We start from the raw sequence: 15,017 nt of genomic DNA on the forward strand, positions 1-15,017 counted from the left end.
CCCCAGAATTACAACTGAACTCAAGACAGCAGAGATCTGTCTCCATGGAGAAAATGGCTGCTTTGGAGGGTGGACTCTGTGGCATTATACCCAGCTGAGGCCTCTCCCTTCCCCAAACCAAACCCTCCTTACAGTTCACCTCAAAACCTCTAGAGATTCCTCAGGCTGGCACTGGCAGCCCTTGTCAGGCCAGGACCCAAGGCTCCCTCCCTCCCTCAGAGGCCAAAAGAGGCCAGGAAAGGGCCCTTCCCCCACCCTTTTACTGACAGAGCCAGTTAGAAGCCTCCCCCCCCAAAACGTTCTAATCTCTCTCTCACCATTGATGCCTGGAGTTTGATCCCTGCAGAGGCCATTTCAAAAGGTATTGGGGGGAATTCAACCCTCCCTGAAGGTATTTTTTTTACTTCTTGGATTTTCTGCAGATACAGGAAGTCTAGTGACTATGTAGGAAAAACTGTTGGGGGAGAGTGAGCCCTCTGTTGGCAGAAATAAGTATCCGCACAACCCGCCCCCTGTTGGAATTAGATATATAGATAGAGCAAGAACAGGTTTAATTTAAATATAGTTTAGTAATAGAACAGATCATCCAGAATTGTTATAGATCACCATGCATATATATGCTTGTAATTTTTCAAATTTGTCTATCACAGTTTTCTGTAACGGTTTCCATAAGCAGCATGCTACGAAGGTGCAACAGAAGAAGAGAAGTATTGGGTCAGGAGTCTTGCCCTGGAAAAGGAAGTCTTGCTCTGCTAAAGAAAGGCTCCCTCACTAAGCTGAGTCACTGAAGCATGCTTTTCCCCCTTCATATTCATTTTAGTACTTTTTTGGACCTGTGGTATAATCAGTCCAAGTCAATTTTGTATCAAAAGATGTAGCAACTAAAGCTTTCCGCTGGCTTTCATTCTTACCATGTGTGCTACCACCTATTTCCCGGGCTCTTTTTGTAGCAGGAACTCCTTTGCATATTAGGCGACACACCCCTAATGTAGCCAATCCTCCAAGAGCTTACAGTAGCCCCTGTAAGAAGAGCTCTGTAAACTCTTGGAGGATTGGCTACATTAGGGGTGTGTTGCCTAATATGCAAAGGAGTTCCTGCTACATAAAGAGCCCTGCCTATTTCCATAATTAGTTCTGAAGATGGAAGCAGCAATAATGCAATCTTTTTATAAGACCAACTGAAACGTTAAGTCCACGTGTTTTGTTAGGAAGAGAATGCTTTTCATAATTATTGGGTATTTTGAAAGGAGTGGCTTTGCATTCAGAAGCAATCAGTGTTGGTCACAGTGAATGGGTTGTATTTGTCAGCAAAAACAATAGCAGAGGATAGGTTCTCTGAGGCTGTGATCACACACACTAAATAATCCACTTTCAATGCACCTTCCAACTGGATTTTACTGTGTGAACTGGCAAAATCCAGTTGGAAAATGCATTGAAAATGGATTATTTAGTGTGTGATCACAGCCAAAGTGCAGTCATAACCCAGTACACAGGGTAACATAAAAGAAGAGTGAGACAAATGACTTTGTGATAAGGTAGCTTTTATCAAATGTTTACTAATGTTCAAATTGCTGCTAGGAAGGTGAACACAATTCCAGCACACCTTGTTTATTAAGTCTTTTTTGAAAATGATGATATCCTGCTTGCTCTACTGAACCCCGCAAGGATTTGTAGTGAAAACTGAAAATGGCACCTTCTCTCTCAATTCCTCCATGATGTTTTCAGCAAGTTGTAAACATCGCAAAATGGACCCAAAGCCAGAGTCTTCAGAACTGAAAACAGAGACAAATCACTTGCTTTCATAGACACTGGGAGTAACATGGGCACTGAATAGTAACAGATTATATCTACTAGGGTTCTCAAGGAAATTTTCAGTGACTGAATTTGAATGTCTTCTATGCAGAAGAAAAGTTCCCATAGAAGAAAAACACAAGTTTAAGATATCAACAAATAATCTGAAAACATGATGTGAAATGTCTCCAATATTTCTGCTTGATCCAACCAGACATCTAAAAGGAACACAACATGGCATCCTCATTCTCTTCCTCAGCATGTTTTAGCATTTTACAGATGTTAAAGAAAGTCCTCCAAAGTGGTTTGGGCTTCCATAAGATATCCTGGCAGTAGAAGATTCTGTAGATGGGAATCCAAAAGCAGAGATGTGAAATATTTCATCTTCATACCTGTCTTCTGTTAAGACAAAACAGGATTCTGGGTATAAGCAACTATAGAACAGTGCTTTACTAGTCCAGCTGGAAAACTCCTGTAGGATTTTTCAAGATAAGCTTTCCCTCCCTCCTTCCGCTCGGATATCAACCCAAGGTGGAGTTGTCCAAGGGAGTTTTTGGCATTTTAAGCAGGAACTTAATTCCATTTTCATTTGGATGGCTACCAATGACTGACTGAGTGAACCAATCGTGCCTTTGTGTTGTCTGCTGCAAGACGATGCAATTTTTACAAAATACTTCTGTTTTATCCTTGGCAGAGCTGAACAAATGTGGTGCAGGGTGATTGGTCACTGAGAAAGGGAGAAACTGATTTCTTTCAGAACTGTAAAGGTTGTGTGGGATATCAAAACCCCGATGACGTTGAAAATATGTTTTATGGTCTTCTAAAGACTTAGTGCACTCCAGGACTGTAGACCTTTCAATCCTGTTACATGACAAAGACTGTTTTCCAACAGCATCAATTATATTTTCTATCGTATCTTCAAGATCCACTTCATTAATGGCTTGGAAAGCTTCTGTAATATATTTAGTCACCTCAGTGTAGAGTAGCAGGCTGTGTATCTTAAAGGTGCCACTAACTTTGCTCTTCAGCTTCTCTGCAGCCATCTTTTGTGGTCTGCACCCAAAAAGCCCTGCTGTCACATTGCTGGTTCACCTCCTGCCTTTGGCATATCAGGTCTCTGTGGCTAGTCTTTTCAAATCTTGAACTCTGGGCAACAAGAAGGCAGGCTTTCTATAAATTAGATGCCCTGGCCAAATCTCTCTGCTCAAGTGAGAACTTCCCAGCTGTATCAGGACTACAATAATGGCAGTTTTATTGTGTTAGGCTTGGAAGCACTTGGCATGTAAAGAGGAGCTACTCATAGGCTGGAAGGAGCCATACAGGCCATCTAGTCCAACCCCCTGCTCAAGGCAGGATCAGCCTACAGTATTCCTGACAAGTGTTTGTCCAGATGCTGCTTAAAGACTGCCAGTGGGGGGGGGCTCACCATCTCCCTAGGCAGCTGACTCTTACTGTAAAAACATTTTTCCTAATATCCAGCCAGTACTTTCCCACCCTTAATTTCAACCCATTATTACGAGCCCTATCCTCTGCTGCCAACAGGAATAGCTGTCTGCCCTCCTCTAAGTGATAGTCCTTCAAATACTTCAAGAGAGCCATCATGTCCCCCCAAAAAAACTTCCTCTTCGCCAGACTAAACATTCCCAAGTCCCTCAGCCTTTCCCCATAAGGCTTGGTCTCCAGGCCCCCAATCATCCTCGTCGCTCTCCTCTGCACCTGCTCCATTCTGTCCACATTCTTTTTGAAGTGAGGCCTCCAGAACTGCACACAATACTCCACGTGTAGCCTGACCAATGCAGTGTACAGCGGGACTATGACATTTTGCAATTTGGATATTATGCCTCTGTTGATACACCCCAAGATCGCATTAGCCTTTTTTGTTGCCACATCAGGCTGGCTGCTCGTATTTAACTTTCGGTCCACCCTTACCCCCAAGATCTTGTTCACACACACTGCTACTCAGAAGTGTAGCCCCCATCCAGTATGTGTGTTCCTCATTTTTGTTACCCAGATGTAGAACTCGGCACTTATCCTTGTTAAATTAAATCTTGTTCACATCCGTCCACTTTTTCAGCGCGTTCAGATCTTGGTGAATTCTATCTCTATCTTCTGGTGTGTTTGCTGCTCCTCCCAATTTAGTGCCATCTGCAAATTTAATGAGTAGCCCCTCCACACCCTCATCCAGATCATTTATAAAAATGTTGAAAAGTACTGAACCCCGTGGAACCCCACTGGACACCTCCCTCCATTCAGATAAAATGCCTTTGACAACTACTCTCTGAGTGTGGTTCTTCAACCAGTTCCATATCCACTTAACTATCCTACAGTCCAGTCCACAGTCCTTTAGTTTACTCATCAGAACATTGACCCTGGGGGAGAATGCCCTGTCCCCTGAAATTCTTAAAGCAGCCTGAGCCACCCATATAACATTAGATCGGGATTAACCACTAGGATGGCACGGAAGTCTGAGTGCCATCTCAAATGTAATGTTAAATTGTCATCTGTTTATTGGTAACTGGATTATTATTTTTAGCACCCTTTAATGTTGTGATTGTTATGGTTTTAGGATTATTACACTATTTATTGTTTTATGCTGTTGTAAGCCATCCTGAGCCGGCCATGGCTGGGAGGGTGGGGTATAAATGTAATAAATAAATAAATAAGGAACCCCTTTATTGAAATCCACATAAACAACATCAACAACATTCCCTTGATCCAGTAAGCTTGTCATTCGATCAAAGAAGGAAATGAGGTTGGTCTGGCAGGACCTGTTGGGGACAAATCCATGCTGATTTCCCCAGATCACCAAGTTGTCCTTTAGATGATCACAGATTGATCCCTTTAAAGTCTGCTCCAGTATCTTCCCTGGGACAGAGGTCAGATTGACTGGCCTGTAGTTTCCTGGGTCATCCCTCCTCCCTTTTGTGAAAATTGGGATAACATCTGCCCTCCTCCAAGAGGTCTGGAAGATGATAAACAAAGACTCTACAAGCTTTCTAGAAAGTTATTTCAGCACTCTTGGGTGCATACCATCTGGCCCTGGGGATTTGTACTCATTCAATGCAACCAGGTGCTTCTCAACCACCTCTTTGTCCATGTCAACCAGCAGCTCAGATGCTGTGCCTTGCCTACTATCATCTCTAAATGAGCCTGTTCTCTTTTTCAGGGAAAAAAATGAGGCAAAATAGGCATTGAGCCTTTCTGCTTTCTCTCTGTCCTCTGTCAGAGTTTCTCCATTTTCACCCAACTGTGGGCCCATCACCTCTTTTATCTTGCATTTGCTCTTCACATATCTGAAGAAGAGTTTCTTGTTGTAGCAAGCCTGTGAGCTTTGGCCTTTCTGATGGCTGACCTACAGTGCCTAGCAACCCACAGATACTCTCCTTTAGAGGTATGTCCTTGCCTCCATTTCTTGAACATTTCCCTTTTCTCCCTTAGCACATCACGCAGTTCTCTGTTCATCCACATTGGCTTCTTGGATCCCCTACCATGTTTCCTTCTTGTTGAAATAGTGACAGCTTGAGCTTGCAAGAGCTCTTGTTTTAGGAGAGCCCATTTGATTCACTCTCTTTTGCCAAAGTGTTGACTATGAAGATAAGAGTCAGGTGGGTAGCTGTGTTGGTCTCAAGGAACAGAACAACATTTGAGTCCAGTGGCACCTTTAAGGCCAACAAAGTTTAATTCTTGTACCCAGAATTACAGTGCTGGGTCTTAAAGTTGCCACTGGACTCAAACTTTGTTTATTGTTAAAGTGTCATCACCCCCAAATCTCCTCCCTTCCCCATTATAAATCTTCTACTAGTAAGTGAATGAGAACCTTATTTAGATACAAAATGTACCAATTCACCTCTACCTCTGACCTTCAGTAATACTTGAAATCTTTGGAATAGTTTTACCTCTTACCAAGAGATGTTTAAATTAAAAATAGAGAATATTTATTTTTCTGAAAAAGCAAAAAAAAAAAAAATCAGCCAAAATTTCACAATTCTCACATGGTTCATAAAAGAAAAACAGAGGAAAAAAGGAAACTAGTTTGCATCCAGCAAATCCAAATAATCTTTTGATACAGTAATCAGTAATTGCAAATGTGTCACACTAGATTGACCTCCTTATTTACCCAAATATTTTCAATCTGCTGCACCTGCCATATAGCCAAGAGCAATGGAAGGAACAAATGGCTGATTGAAATAGAGTTCTCTTAAACTTGTTTCAAGCAACTTCTTAAGCATAGTGAAAATATTTGTGGTATTTCCCAGGCTCATTTTTGTGATTCAAACATTAGGATATCTTATTACAAGTTTCTTTCAAAGCAATAACCACTTGGGATTTTAAGGACTAAGTACATATACATACATTGTATGAACCACAGAAGAGGTAACAATCTTTCCAGGGGACTTAAATGACAGCTGAGGTTATTCGTGGTGGTCCTGCTCTGTTGACTCCCATTTTTAGATGCTAGGTAGGCATGCACCCAGAACAGAGTCTCCTGAACGGTGACATCTGTACTTCAGAACACCCTCATCACATAGCCCCACGCTTCCGGTCTGTGGATCAGCGATGGCAATCATTCTCCCCAGACCTTAGGGGAGCAACTCACACACCAGCGGTATGGAGGGGTGCTACCTCAAGTAGCACCCACACGGAGCCTTTGTGATAGGCTCCAGGCCATAGGGCTTTTGAGGGGCAGCCTCTTCAACGGCTAAATGCCGGAGAATTGAGGCTCCCCTCTGACGGTCCTGCCGCTGTGTGGCCCTTGGGCACAAGCTGATTCGACCGGGACAAGCGCTGGAGATCGAGCGGAATATCGATTACTGTGAGCGAGGTCAGAGAAAAGACTGACAATGAACGTGAGTTCAAAATAAACAGAATATTTTAAAAGCGAACCACCACCACCCCGTGGGAAAAGCGGAGCACAAAGAGGGACGCCTCTTATGCGAACAGACAGATAAGCGTAATGAAGGGGGCAGGGGGGGAATAAGCAGTGATTTTGTTTTGACTTACTTGAGCGCTGACATCAAGGTGACAATTTTTCGAGTCCGCGAGAAGCGGTTTGAAACTGTAAACAATCGTATAAAATGGCGGCCTCACAAAGAAAGTTTAAAGCTAAACTGGCGGGTAGTCAAAGCCCAAAACCGGAAGAGGGAGCAGATGTCATGAAAATGTTAGCGGATATGCTCAAGCCGGTGATGGAGCAACTCGATGATATTAACCAGCAACTGACTTCGCTGAATCAAAACTTTGCATCCCAGCAGCTCCAACTGGCAGAAACGGCGAAGAAGGTGGAGCATAAGACTGAGAGAATTAAAGAGATAGACACCACAAAAAAGAAAATGAAGGAAAGAATGGGGGAAGTTGAAGCAAAACAAAACTTCCAAGAAAACCATTTGTTACAGCTACAAATGGAAAAAGCCAACATGATTCTCAGATTCCAGGGAGTTCCTGAATCGGCGAAGGAGGATCTGAGGAAGCTGCTCAGCGAGATCATTGCTCCAGCAATAGGCTCAACAGCGGATGAAGTAGTAAAAGAGATGGAGACTGCTTATAGGGCATACTCCAACTATATTAAAAAAATAGCCTGCCTGGAGAAATTGTGGTCAGATTCTCAAGAAGACAGACCAGAGATGCTATTTTAAAAGCAACTTCAGCAACTCTACTGAAAATGGGGAATATAAACATTAAAACTTTAAAAGACATTCCATTTGAAATTCGTCAAAAGAGGAAAAGCTACAAGGACTTAATTTCCTTTCTTCAAACCAATGGAATTTTGTACAGGTGGGCGATCCCAGAGGGTGTCATCTTTAAAATCAATGACAAAAGAGAAAAGATTGACTCCAGTTGGGATTGGAGGAAGAATCCAAAGATGAAGAATTGAAATCAAGTGACTCTGCTACCTCTGGAACGGATGAGGACTCTGCTGTAGAAACGGGAGCAGGTGCAATGAAAGTTACATATGATTTCAGAGATAGAAAACCGAAGTAAAGGCAGGACTCTGAAAATTGCCTTTTGAAGCAAATATCAAGATGCTCAAAAAGTTCTCTCACAACAACTAACATACTAACATTGAAGCCGAGACAAACAAGAACTCTACGTATATTGTTGTACTAACACTTTTATTAATAACACTTAGATTAACACGGATATGATCTCCTCCTCTTGGGCTTTTAGTGTAGTGTGGTTATCTATCCTTTATCCTTAGATGTAATCCCCTTCCCTTATACTTCTTTGTAGTTTTGTAGTCTTATAAAAAATAATAAAAAATATTCCTCCGGGGATTTAAAACAAAAACAAAGACACATAGCCCCACCACACCTCCGAGACAAGAGTCTATGCTTTTAGGTGTCAATCATACATTTTTCTATTGTTGTAGGCCATTAGTGCCCCCCCTGCAATGATTTTAACTAGCCATTCTCACTTCTGTGATTTTAAGCTAAGGTCTCTAGGCTCTTTCAATGCTGCTTTGGGGAAAAATATAATTTAATTCTGCTTTTTGAAGTGTTTATTGCTGCTGTTTTAATTATTGGGTTGTGTTTTTCATGGTTTTAATATGATTAGCACTTGGCATATTCTACACTGCCCTGGCCATGGAAACAGAGAGATTATAAATGTTTTACATAAATACAGTGTCACTACTAGACAGCCAGTTTGGTGTAGTGGTTGGGAGTGTGGACTCTAATATGGGAGAACCGGGTTTGATTACCCACTTCTCCACATACAACTGCTGGTGTGACCTTGGGTCAGTCATAAATTCTTTCAGAGCTGTTCTCTCAAGAGCAGTTCTCAGGAGAGCTCTCTCAGTCCAACCTACCTCACAGGGTGTCTGTTCTGTGGAGGGGAAGGGAAAGGAGATTGTAAGCCACTCTGAGACTCCTTTGGGTAGTGAAGGGCGGGGTATAAATCCAATCTCTTCTCTCCTTCTCTACTGCTACCCTGACATAGATTCCTGCTCCTCAGCACCATCTTGGAAGAAACATTTCTGATGATTCCTTGTTTGAGAGAGTGTGTGTCCCTTTAAATGTTTGATAGTAACTAGTGTGCCGTGATTGGTGGATGGCAGAGTGTGGGAGGAGTTATTCTGTGTGGATCTGTGTGGGTGTGTCAGTGAGTGATTGGAGAATGACAGTTGTAATAATGACAGTTGGAGAAAAAGCAGTTGATGTTGTTCTGTTGGTTTTTCAGACAGTGAGACCTCTGACAATGCTGTGTGGAGTCAGAGAGTGAGAGAGACTAACGAATCTGTGTGGGATCCGAGAAGGATCAGTATATGGGTGTTACAGTGATACAGTTGACAAGTTCATTTACAGAAATCTTATTCCCAACCAGTTAAATAATTACCAACTTCTTATTTTGTTCCCCTTTCAATAAATCCTATTTTATTTAAATATATCCCAGAATTCATATCAATTCTTCCTCTGGACCACAATAGATCCCTGAAAAGCCTTGAGCCTGTGTTACCCTACCAATAAGAGAAACAGGAGGTTTGGAAATCCTTAAATTTCTGGTAGCAGCCGAATCTACCCAGTTTTACAGAAATAAAGAGCACATTTAAAGAGAAATACAGTCCTCCCTAATAGGAAGTCGTCACAACATTCCCTGATGTATGCAAGAAGGCAGAATATCTTGAGATATGCTAAAAAACAAAGGATTAGATTCAACATTTCTTTTTTTTCTTTTTAAATCCCCGGAGGAATATTTTTTTATTTTGCAAATACTATAAAACTACAAAGAAATATTAAGGATAAAGTAAAGCAAACCACACTAAACTAAAACCCCAAGAGGAGGAGATCTTTTCACTGTTAGTAAAAACGTTAGTACAATTAGTTTTAATATCACAATATACTTGTAGAGTTCTTGCTTATAACAATTCGCTATTTATATGTTATTTTGTTAGCTGTTATGAGAGAAGTCTCTGATCATCTTCTTATTCTTCGCTTCAAAAGGCCATTTTCCAAGTCCTTCTGCCTTTACTTCGGCTTTCTGTCTCTAAAATCGTATACCCCTTTGGCAGGTCCAGCACCCTTTTCTGCCACGGAATCCTCTTCCGTTCCCGAGGTAGCAGAGTCACTAGACTTCGTTTCTTCCTCTTTGGACTCTTCGTCTGTCCCCAGCTGACGTCTCAAAAATTCTTTAGCTTTAAAAGTGGAGTGTATCTTCTCTCTTCTATCATTGATCTTAAAGATGACACCCTCCGGCACTGTCCACCTGTATGATATCCCATTAGTTTGAAGAAAGGAAATTAAGTCCTTATAATTTTTCCTCTTTTGTCTAATTTCAAATGGAATATCCTTTAAGGTTTTGATGGTTACATTTCCCATTTTCAGTGGAGCTGCTGAAGTTGCTTTTAAATGGCATCTCTGGTTTGTCTTCTTAAAAACCTAACCACTATTTCTCCAGGTACGTTATTTTTTTTAATGTAATTGGAGTATGCCCTATAGACTGACTCCATTTCATTTACCAGTTCATCCACTGTTAAACCTACTACTGGAGCGATGATCTCACCAAGCACCCTCTTCAAGTCTTGCGGATCCGTTTCAGGAACACCCTTGGCAGGTGAGCTAGAAGGGGGGGGGCTCTTTCAGGCTTCTCCTGCTGGGTTACCTCAGTGGGCCAGCAGGCGAAGCGGCAAGGAGACATTTGAATGTCTCCCCGCTGTCTCCGGAGGGCTCCCTGATTCGCTTGCCTCAGCGAGTGGGCCAAGGAGGGGTGGAAGAAGCCCCAGGGAGACATTTGAATGTCTCCCTGTGGCCTCCCGAGTCCTCCCTGGCTCACTTGCCTCGGCGAGTGGGCCAGGGAGTTTCCAGGCCATGCGTCCCCTTCAGCGGCTTCCTCAACACTGAGGGCGAGAGGCCTGCCGCTGGCTGTGTGGGCAGGAGCAGCCACCCAATGCAGGCAGAGGATTGCCGGACGTTCGGAGTGGCAGTTCATGTGGCCTACCTATTTTGTCATGCATTGAATGTTGGGGGACGAAAACTCAATTATATATAATTGTTCTCTCCAAATTAATGTTGTTCAGGCATTTGCAGCAATTTTCAGTGGCCCAATAACAAAACAAATAGTCAAACAAGTACAACATTTATTCAGGGGGAAAACAGAAGCCATGCATATGAAAAAGAATACCAGTGGCATTCTCATTTTCATGGCACTCTGCAGTGCAACATGATTGGTACCCAAAAGCCACTTCAGTAAGGTGGGAACCCAGGGAATCTGCCTGTTCCCAGATTTGGGTATTGATGTGCCCTGGGCATGGAGAATTCAGAGTTCTTTCCTTTCCTTTCGTACCCTTAAAACCTCATTGATTCACAAACCTTGAGCAGCAGAAGACACTTATTTAGTTCAGTGTTCTAACAAGATCAATGACATTACTTCTGGATACAGATGCTAAGGTTTGGATGCCATCACACAGAAATGAATTAGTCAGCAATACAAATCACTAATGTGAAAATCAGGCTTCAGCCACCAACACAGCACAGCACAACACAACACACTATTTAGGGTGTCATACCAAAAATTACAAATAATCTACCTGTTATGTGACTCAACTCACGGCAAAGCTATATGCATCACAGCAATTGAGATGCATAGTTAATGGAAGAATCCTTTTAAAGCAGTGTGACATTCCAATTCTTAATGGGGGAAACATACCAAACCTTCAGAAGTCTCAGTTTTACAACACTGTTTAATACATGGGCCTAGTGAGAAAATAATGGGGCCATGGCTCACAGCATGGGTAGGGGGAGGTGCAATATAGGTGTATGTCTCATCCCTCCCCACTGCTTTGCAGCCACACCTCATAACTTCCTTTCCAACAGCCAGTGGGTTAGAAAAGGTAACCAGGAGGGAACAGGATGCTCAAAACTGGCATGCATCCCAGATCTCTCTGCATAGTCACACACAGTAACAGGGGTTTTGTATGGGGATGTCAACTGGGTCAGAAGCAGCATATGACTCTCACATTCTATTTTTAATCTGCCTGATATCATGGCTTGCAGTAAGCTGGAACATGTTTCAACTTCATGTAGTTCAGCAGCACTAGGCAGGCTAAATGCAGATGCGAGAGAGTCATGCACCACTTCTGACACAGCCAGCTAATACCATGCAATGTGAGAAAATGACCTGCAGCATTAAGGAAGGAACAACAAATGTTGAAGACAGCTGGGGCTCAATGGTACCTCTCAAGAGGCAGATATGGTCCAAATGCTTTCAACTTCCAAACCCTACAGAGCTTAAATCGTGGGATGCCACTATTCTACCACTCCTCTGAGAAAAGTTTATTCACTAAAATACTTATACCCCACCTCTCCTTCTGGCTTAAGTACAAAGCCTTCCTTTCATTGGAGGGAGAGCTATTTAAGTTGAAGGAACATTCCTTAAGGCTGGAGGAAGGTTACTTGCAGGATGGTTGGAGCCCGATAACTAGAGGGAGTGAGGAAGAAAAGAATGCAGAAGAGGATAAATATGGCTGCAAGGAAGGACTTCCCAATATCATACTGCTATAAATGGAATTTATGCAATCTAATTATGAATAAGATAATGGCCATAAAAACTGCAGAACTTACAAAATGCTAATAAAGGCCACACTGAAAACAAATTACGGAAGTTTTAAACATAAAACCATACCATCATGGAATTCATTTAGACAGGTAACAACAATAAATAGTTTAAAAGCTAACTGGCTAGTAACACCTTCAAAAAGTATACATGATCTTCAGCCTCCATCTGCTATCTCCAATGCAAGATACAGGGAGGCTTTAAGAAGTTCTAATGAGGTGGTATCCTGGCAGACTATTTGTAGGCTGCCCAGCTGATTCATGGAGCTGTGGCGGCTCAAGTGGTTAAGACGCTGAACTGCAGGCTGTGGAAGGTCGGTAGTTCAGCAGTTCGAGACCCAGGGTGCTGCATGATGGAGTGAGCTCCCGTCTCTAGTTCCAGCTCCTGCCATCCTAGCAGTTCGAAAGCAAGAAATTGCAAGTAGATAAATAGGTACCACTTCGGTGGGAAGGTAACAGAGTTCCGTGCGCCTTGGTGTTTAGTCATGCCGGCCACATGACCATGGAAATGTCTTCGGACATCACTGGCTCTTCGGCTTTGAAATGGAGATGAGCACCGCAACCCTAGAGTTGGACATGACTGGCTTTCGAGCAAGGGAAACCTTTACCTTTACCCAGCTGACTCAACAACAATTACATTACCCTTATGTGCACTGTAAACATAAATACCATGACATTATTTCCAATATGGACAGGGACTGTTGCCAGAGGTATATATATGGTGTGTGCTTTTGCTCCAACTTTTAGTTTATAATTTAGAATATTTGCCTTTCCATTTGAGGTTCATCCACTTAATCCAAATTTCTTCCACTCCATGCAACTTTCTGTAGGCATCATCATCTTCACATTCAGTGACTTCAGCTTCAAATAAGTTACTTCAGCTTCTGATCTGATCAAATAAGCCACTTCAGCTTCATATAAGCAAGTTAGTGCTATTTTAGCAAAAAATTAAAAGCCTAATGAATATGGATGACCTTCACATGTTTCACTGCTGGAAAGCACATGACCTTTGCCATTCTGGATTCACAGAAGCATATTTATAAGACCCACCTTAGAAGAAAAAGAATACTTGCGGTCACAGCCAAGAGGGAATATTTTGTTTCATACTATAAAGCATTGAATGCATACTGCAACAGTAGCAGTACAAATTTTCTTTAGTTGCCTAGAAATTAAATGGACCACAAAAGCCAGTACCCAGTTCAATGTCTACCTATTTCAGAACATTTTAAATGAACGGAACAGAAATTGTGCAGCTCAACGAAGTAGGCCAGCATTTTTATCCCCATGTTGCAGATGGGGACTAAGGCCAAGACAGAGAAGGGTGGCTAGCCTAAAGCCAACTAATCTGTGGCAAGAATGAGATTTAGTGACCTTATACAAATCACTACTCATTGTTTTAGTCACTAACACGACCAGCTCCCAGCTATACAAATTACAGCTATACACAAGCTTTCTCATGGCTCTGCCCCACAGCTGACCTTGATCCTAGGACCTTGTGCTTCCAAGAATTTTCCAAGAAGGAGCTGAGCCAATGGTTCATAAGGAATGAGATTAGACAAAATTCTTCCGCTATCCCCTCTAACTCTGAATTGGCTAGAGCAGGGGTCCCCAACCTTTTTGAGCCTGTGGACGCCTTTGGAATTCTGACACAGGGTGGTAGGTGCAGCCCCAAAATGGCTGCCCCCTGAAACGGAGCGAAACACAAAATGTCAGAGGGTGACGTTATGCATAACTCTAATGGTGAAGCTCAACATACTGTTTAAAAATATTTTCTTGCATACACACAACAACGCATTGAAGATTCTCACGCTGTGGCGGCAGCTGTTACTGAAGCATAACTTTTTACAAAATCTGCATATTTCTAATGGCCAATCAGAAGCCCTGCTGGAAAAAAGCCATACCTGGCCCCACCCACTTTCTAAATACACTTAGTGTGTTTAGAAAGCTGACACACCAAGAAAAATGTCAACATGTGCCATGGCAACTATAAGCACCACATTGGCGACCCCTGGGCTAGAGCTAGATGCCAGCAGGAAATCAAAGTATTTTCTGGTTCAGCTCATACCTTGGGTGTGACCAAAGGCTTCCTCTTTCTACTGTTGCATGCTCCACCTCGCCCCCGTAGCACTTGAAATTGTGCTGCTACTTCTGTTCTATCTCAATTAGCTACACCTAACTAGTAAGAATGGATCATCAACCTATTTAGAAGGGGCAACTGCAAAATCCTATGATCATAGGTTTCACAATCAAATGTTGGATGATGTGTCATTCTCACACAGTTTGGACTGCTTTCCTGATCAAAGACTGTACTCTTAGGGTTCTGTTCCTCAAAGTTCCATGAAATTTGATAATAGATATTTGGGATAAAATGCCTGAAACAAGAGAGAAATATAACCTGATCAGCACATATCTAGAAGAATCTGTTCCACCTTCTTGTTTTGTCCAAGATAGCAACCAGCTCATTATCTAGCACAATAATATGACAAAAATATTACCTTTACTAAATTTGTTTTTTCTTTTCTGGAAAGACAAACAAAAGCTCACTTTCTGAATTCTGTTAATCTTTCACCTGCACATCATCTTCAAGTATCACAAAAACCAGTTAACCCAAAATATTAAAGTTTATGCACAAATGTAAATCCTTTCACTTTTGAAAAAAACAACAGTGAAACTTCTGGTACT

General features: G+C 42.2%; 1 protein-coding gene across 1 annotated transcript in view; it reads right to left on the minus strand.

Moving 5' to 3' along the window:
- FBXW7 (F-box and WD repeat domain containing 7) overlaps positions 1–15,017 on the minus strand; it is a 204,690-nt gene that overhangs the window by 110,646 nt on the left and 79,027 nt on the right. The gene's annotated exons all lie outside the window — the stretch shown is intronic.

This window comes from Gekko japonicus, unplaced genomic scaffold (assembly GCF_001447785.1).
Source record: "Gekko japonicus isolate JY-2015 unplaced genomic scaffold, Gekko_japonicus_V1.1 scaffold24, whole genome shotgun sequence".
Taxonomy (NCBI): domain Eukaryota; kingdom Metazoa; phylum Chordata; class Lepidosauria; order Squamata; family Gekkonidae; genus Gekko; species Gekko japonicus.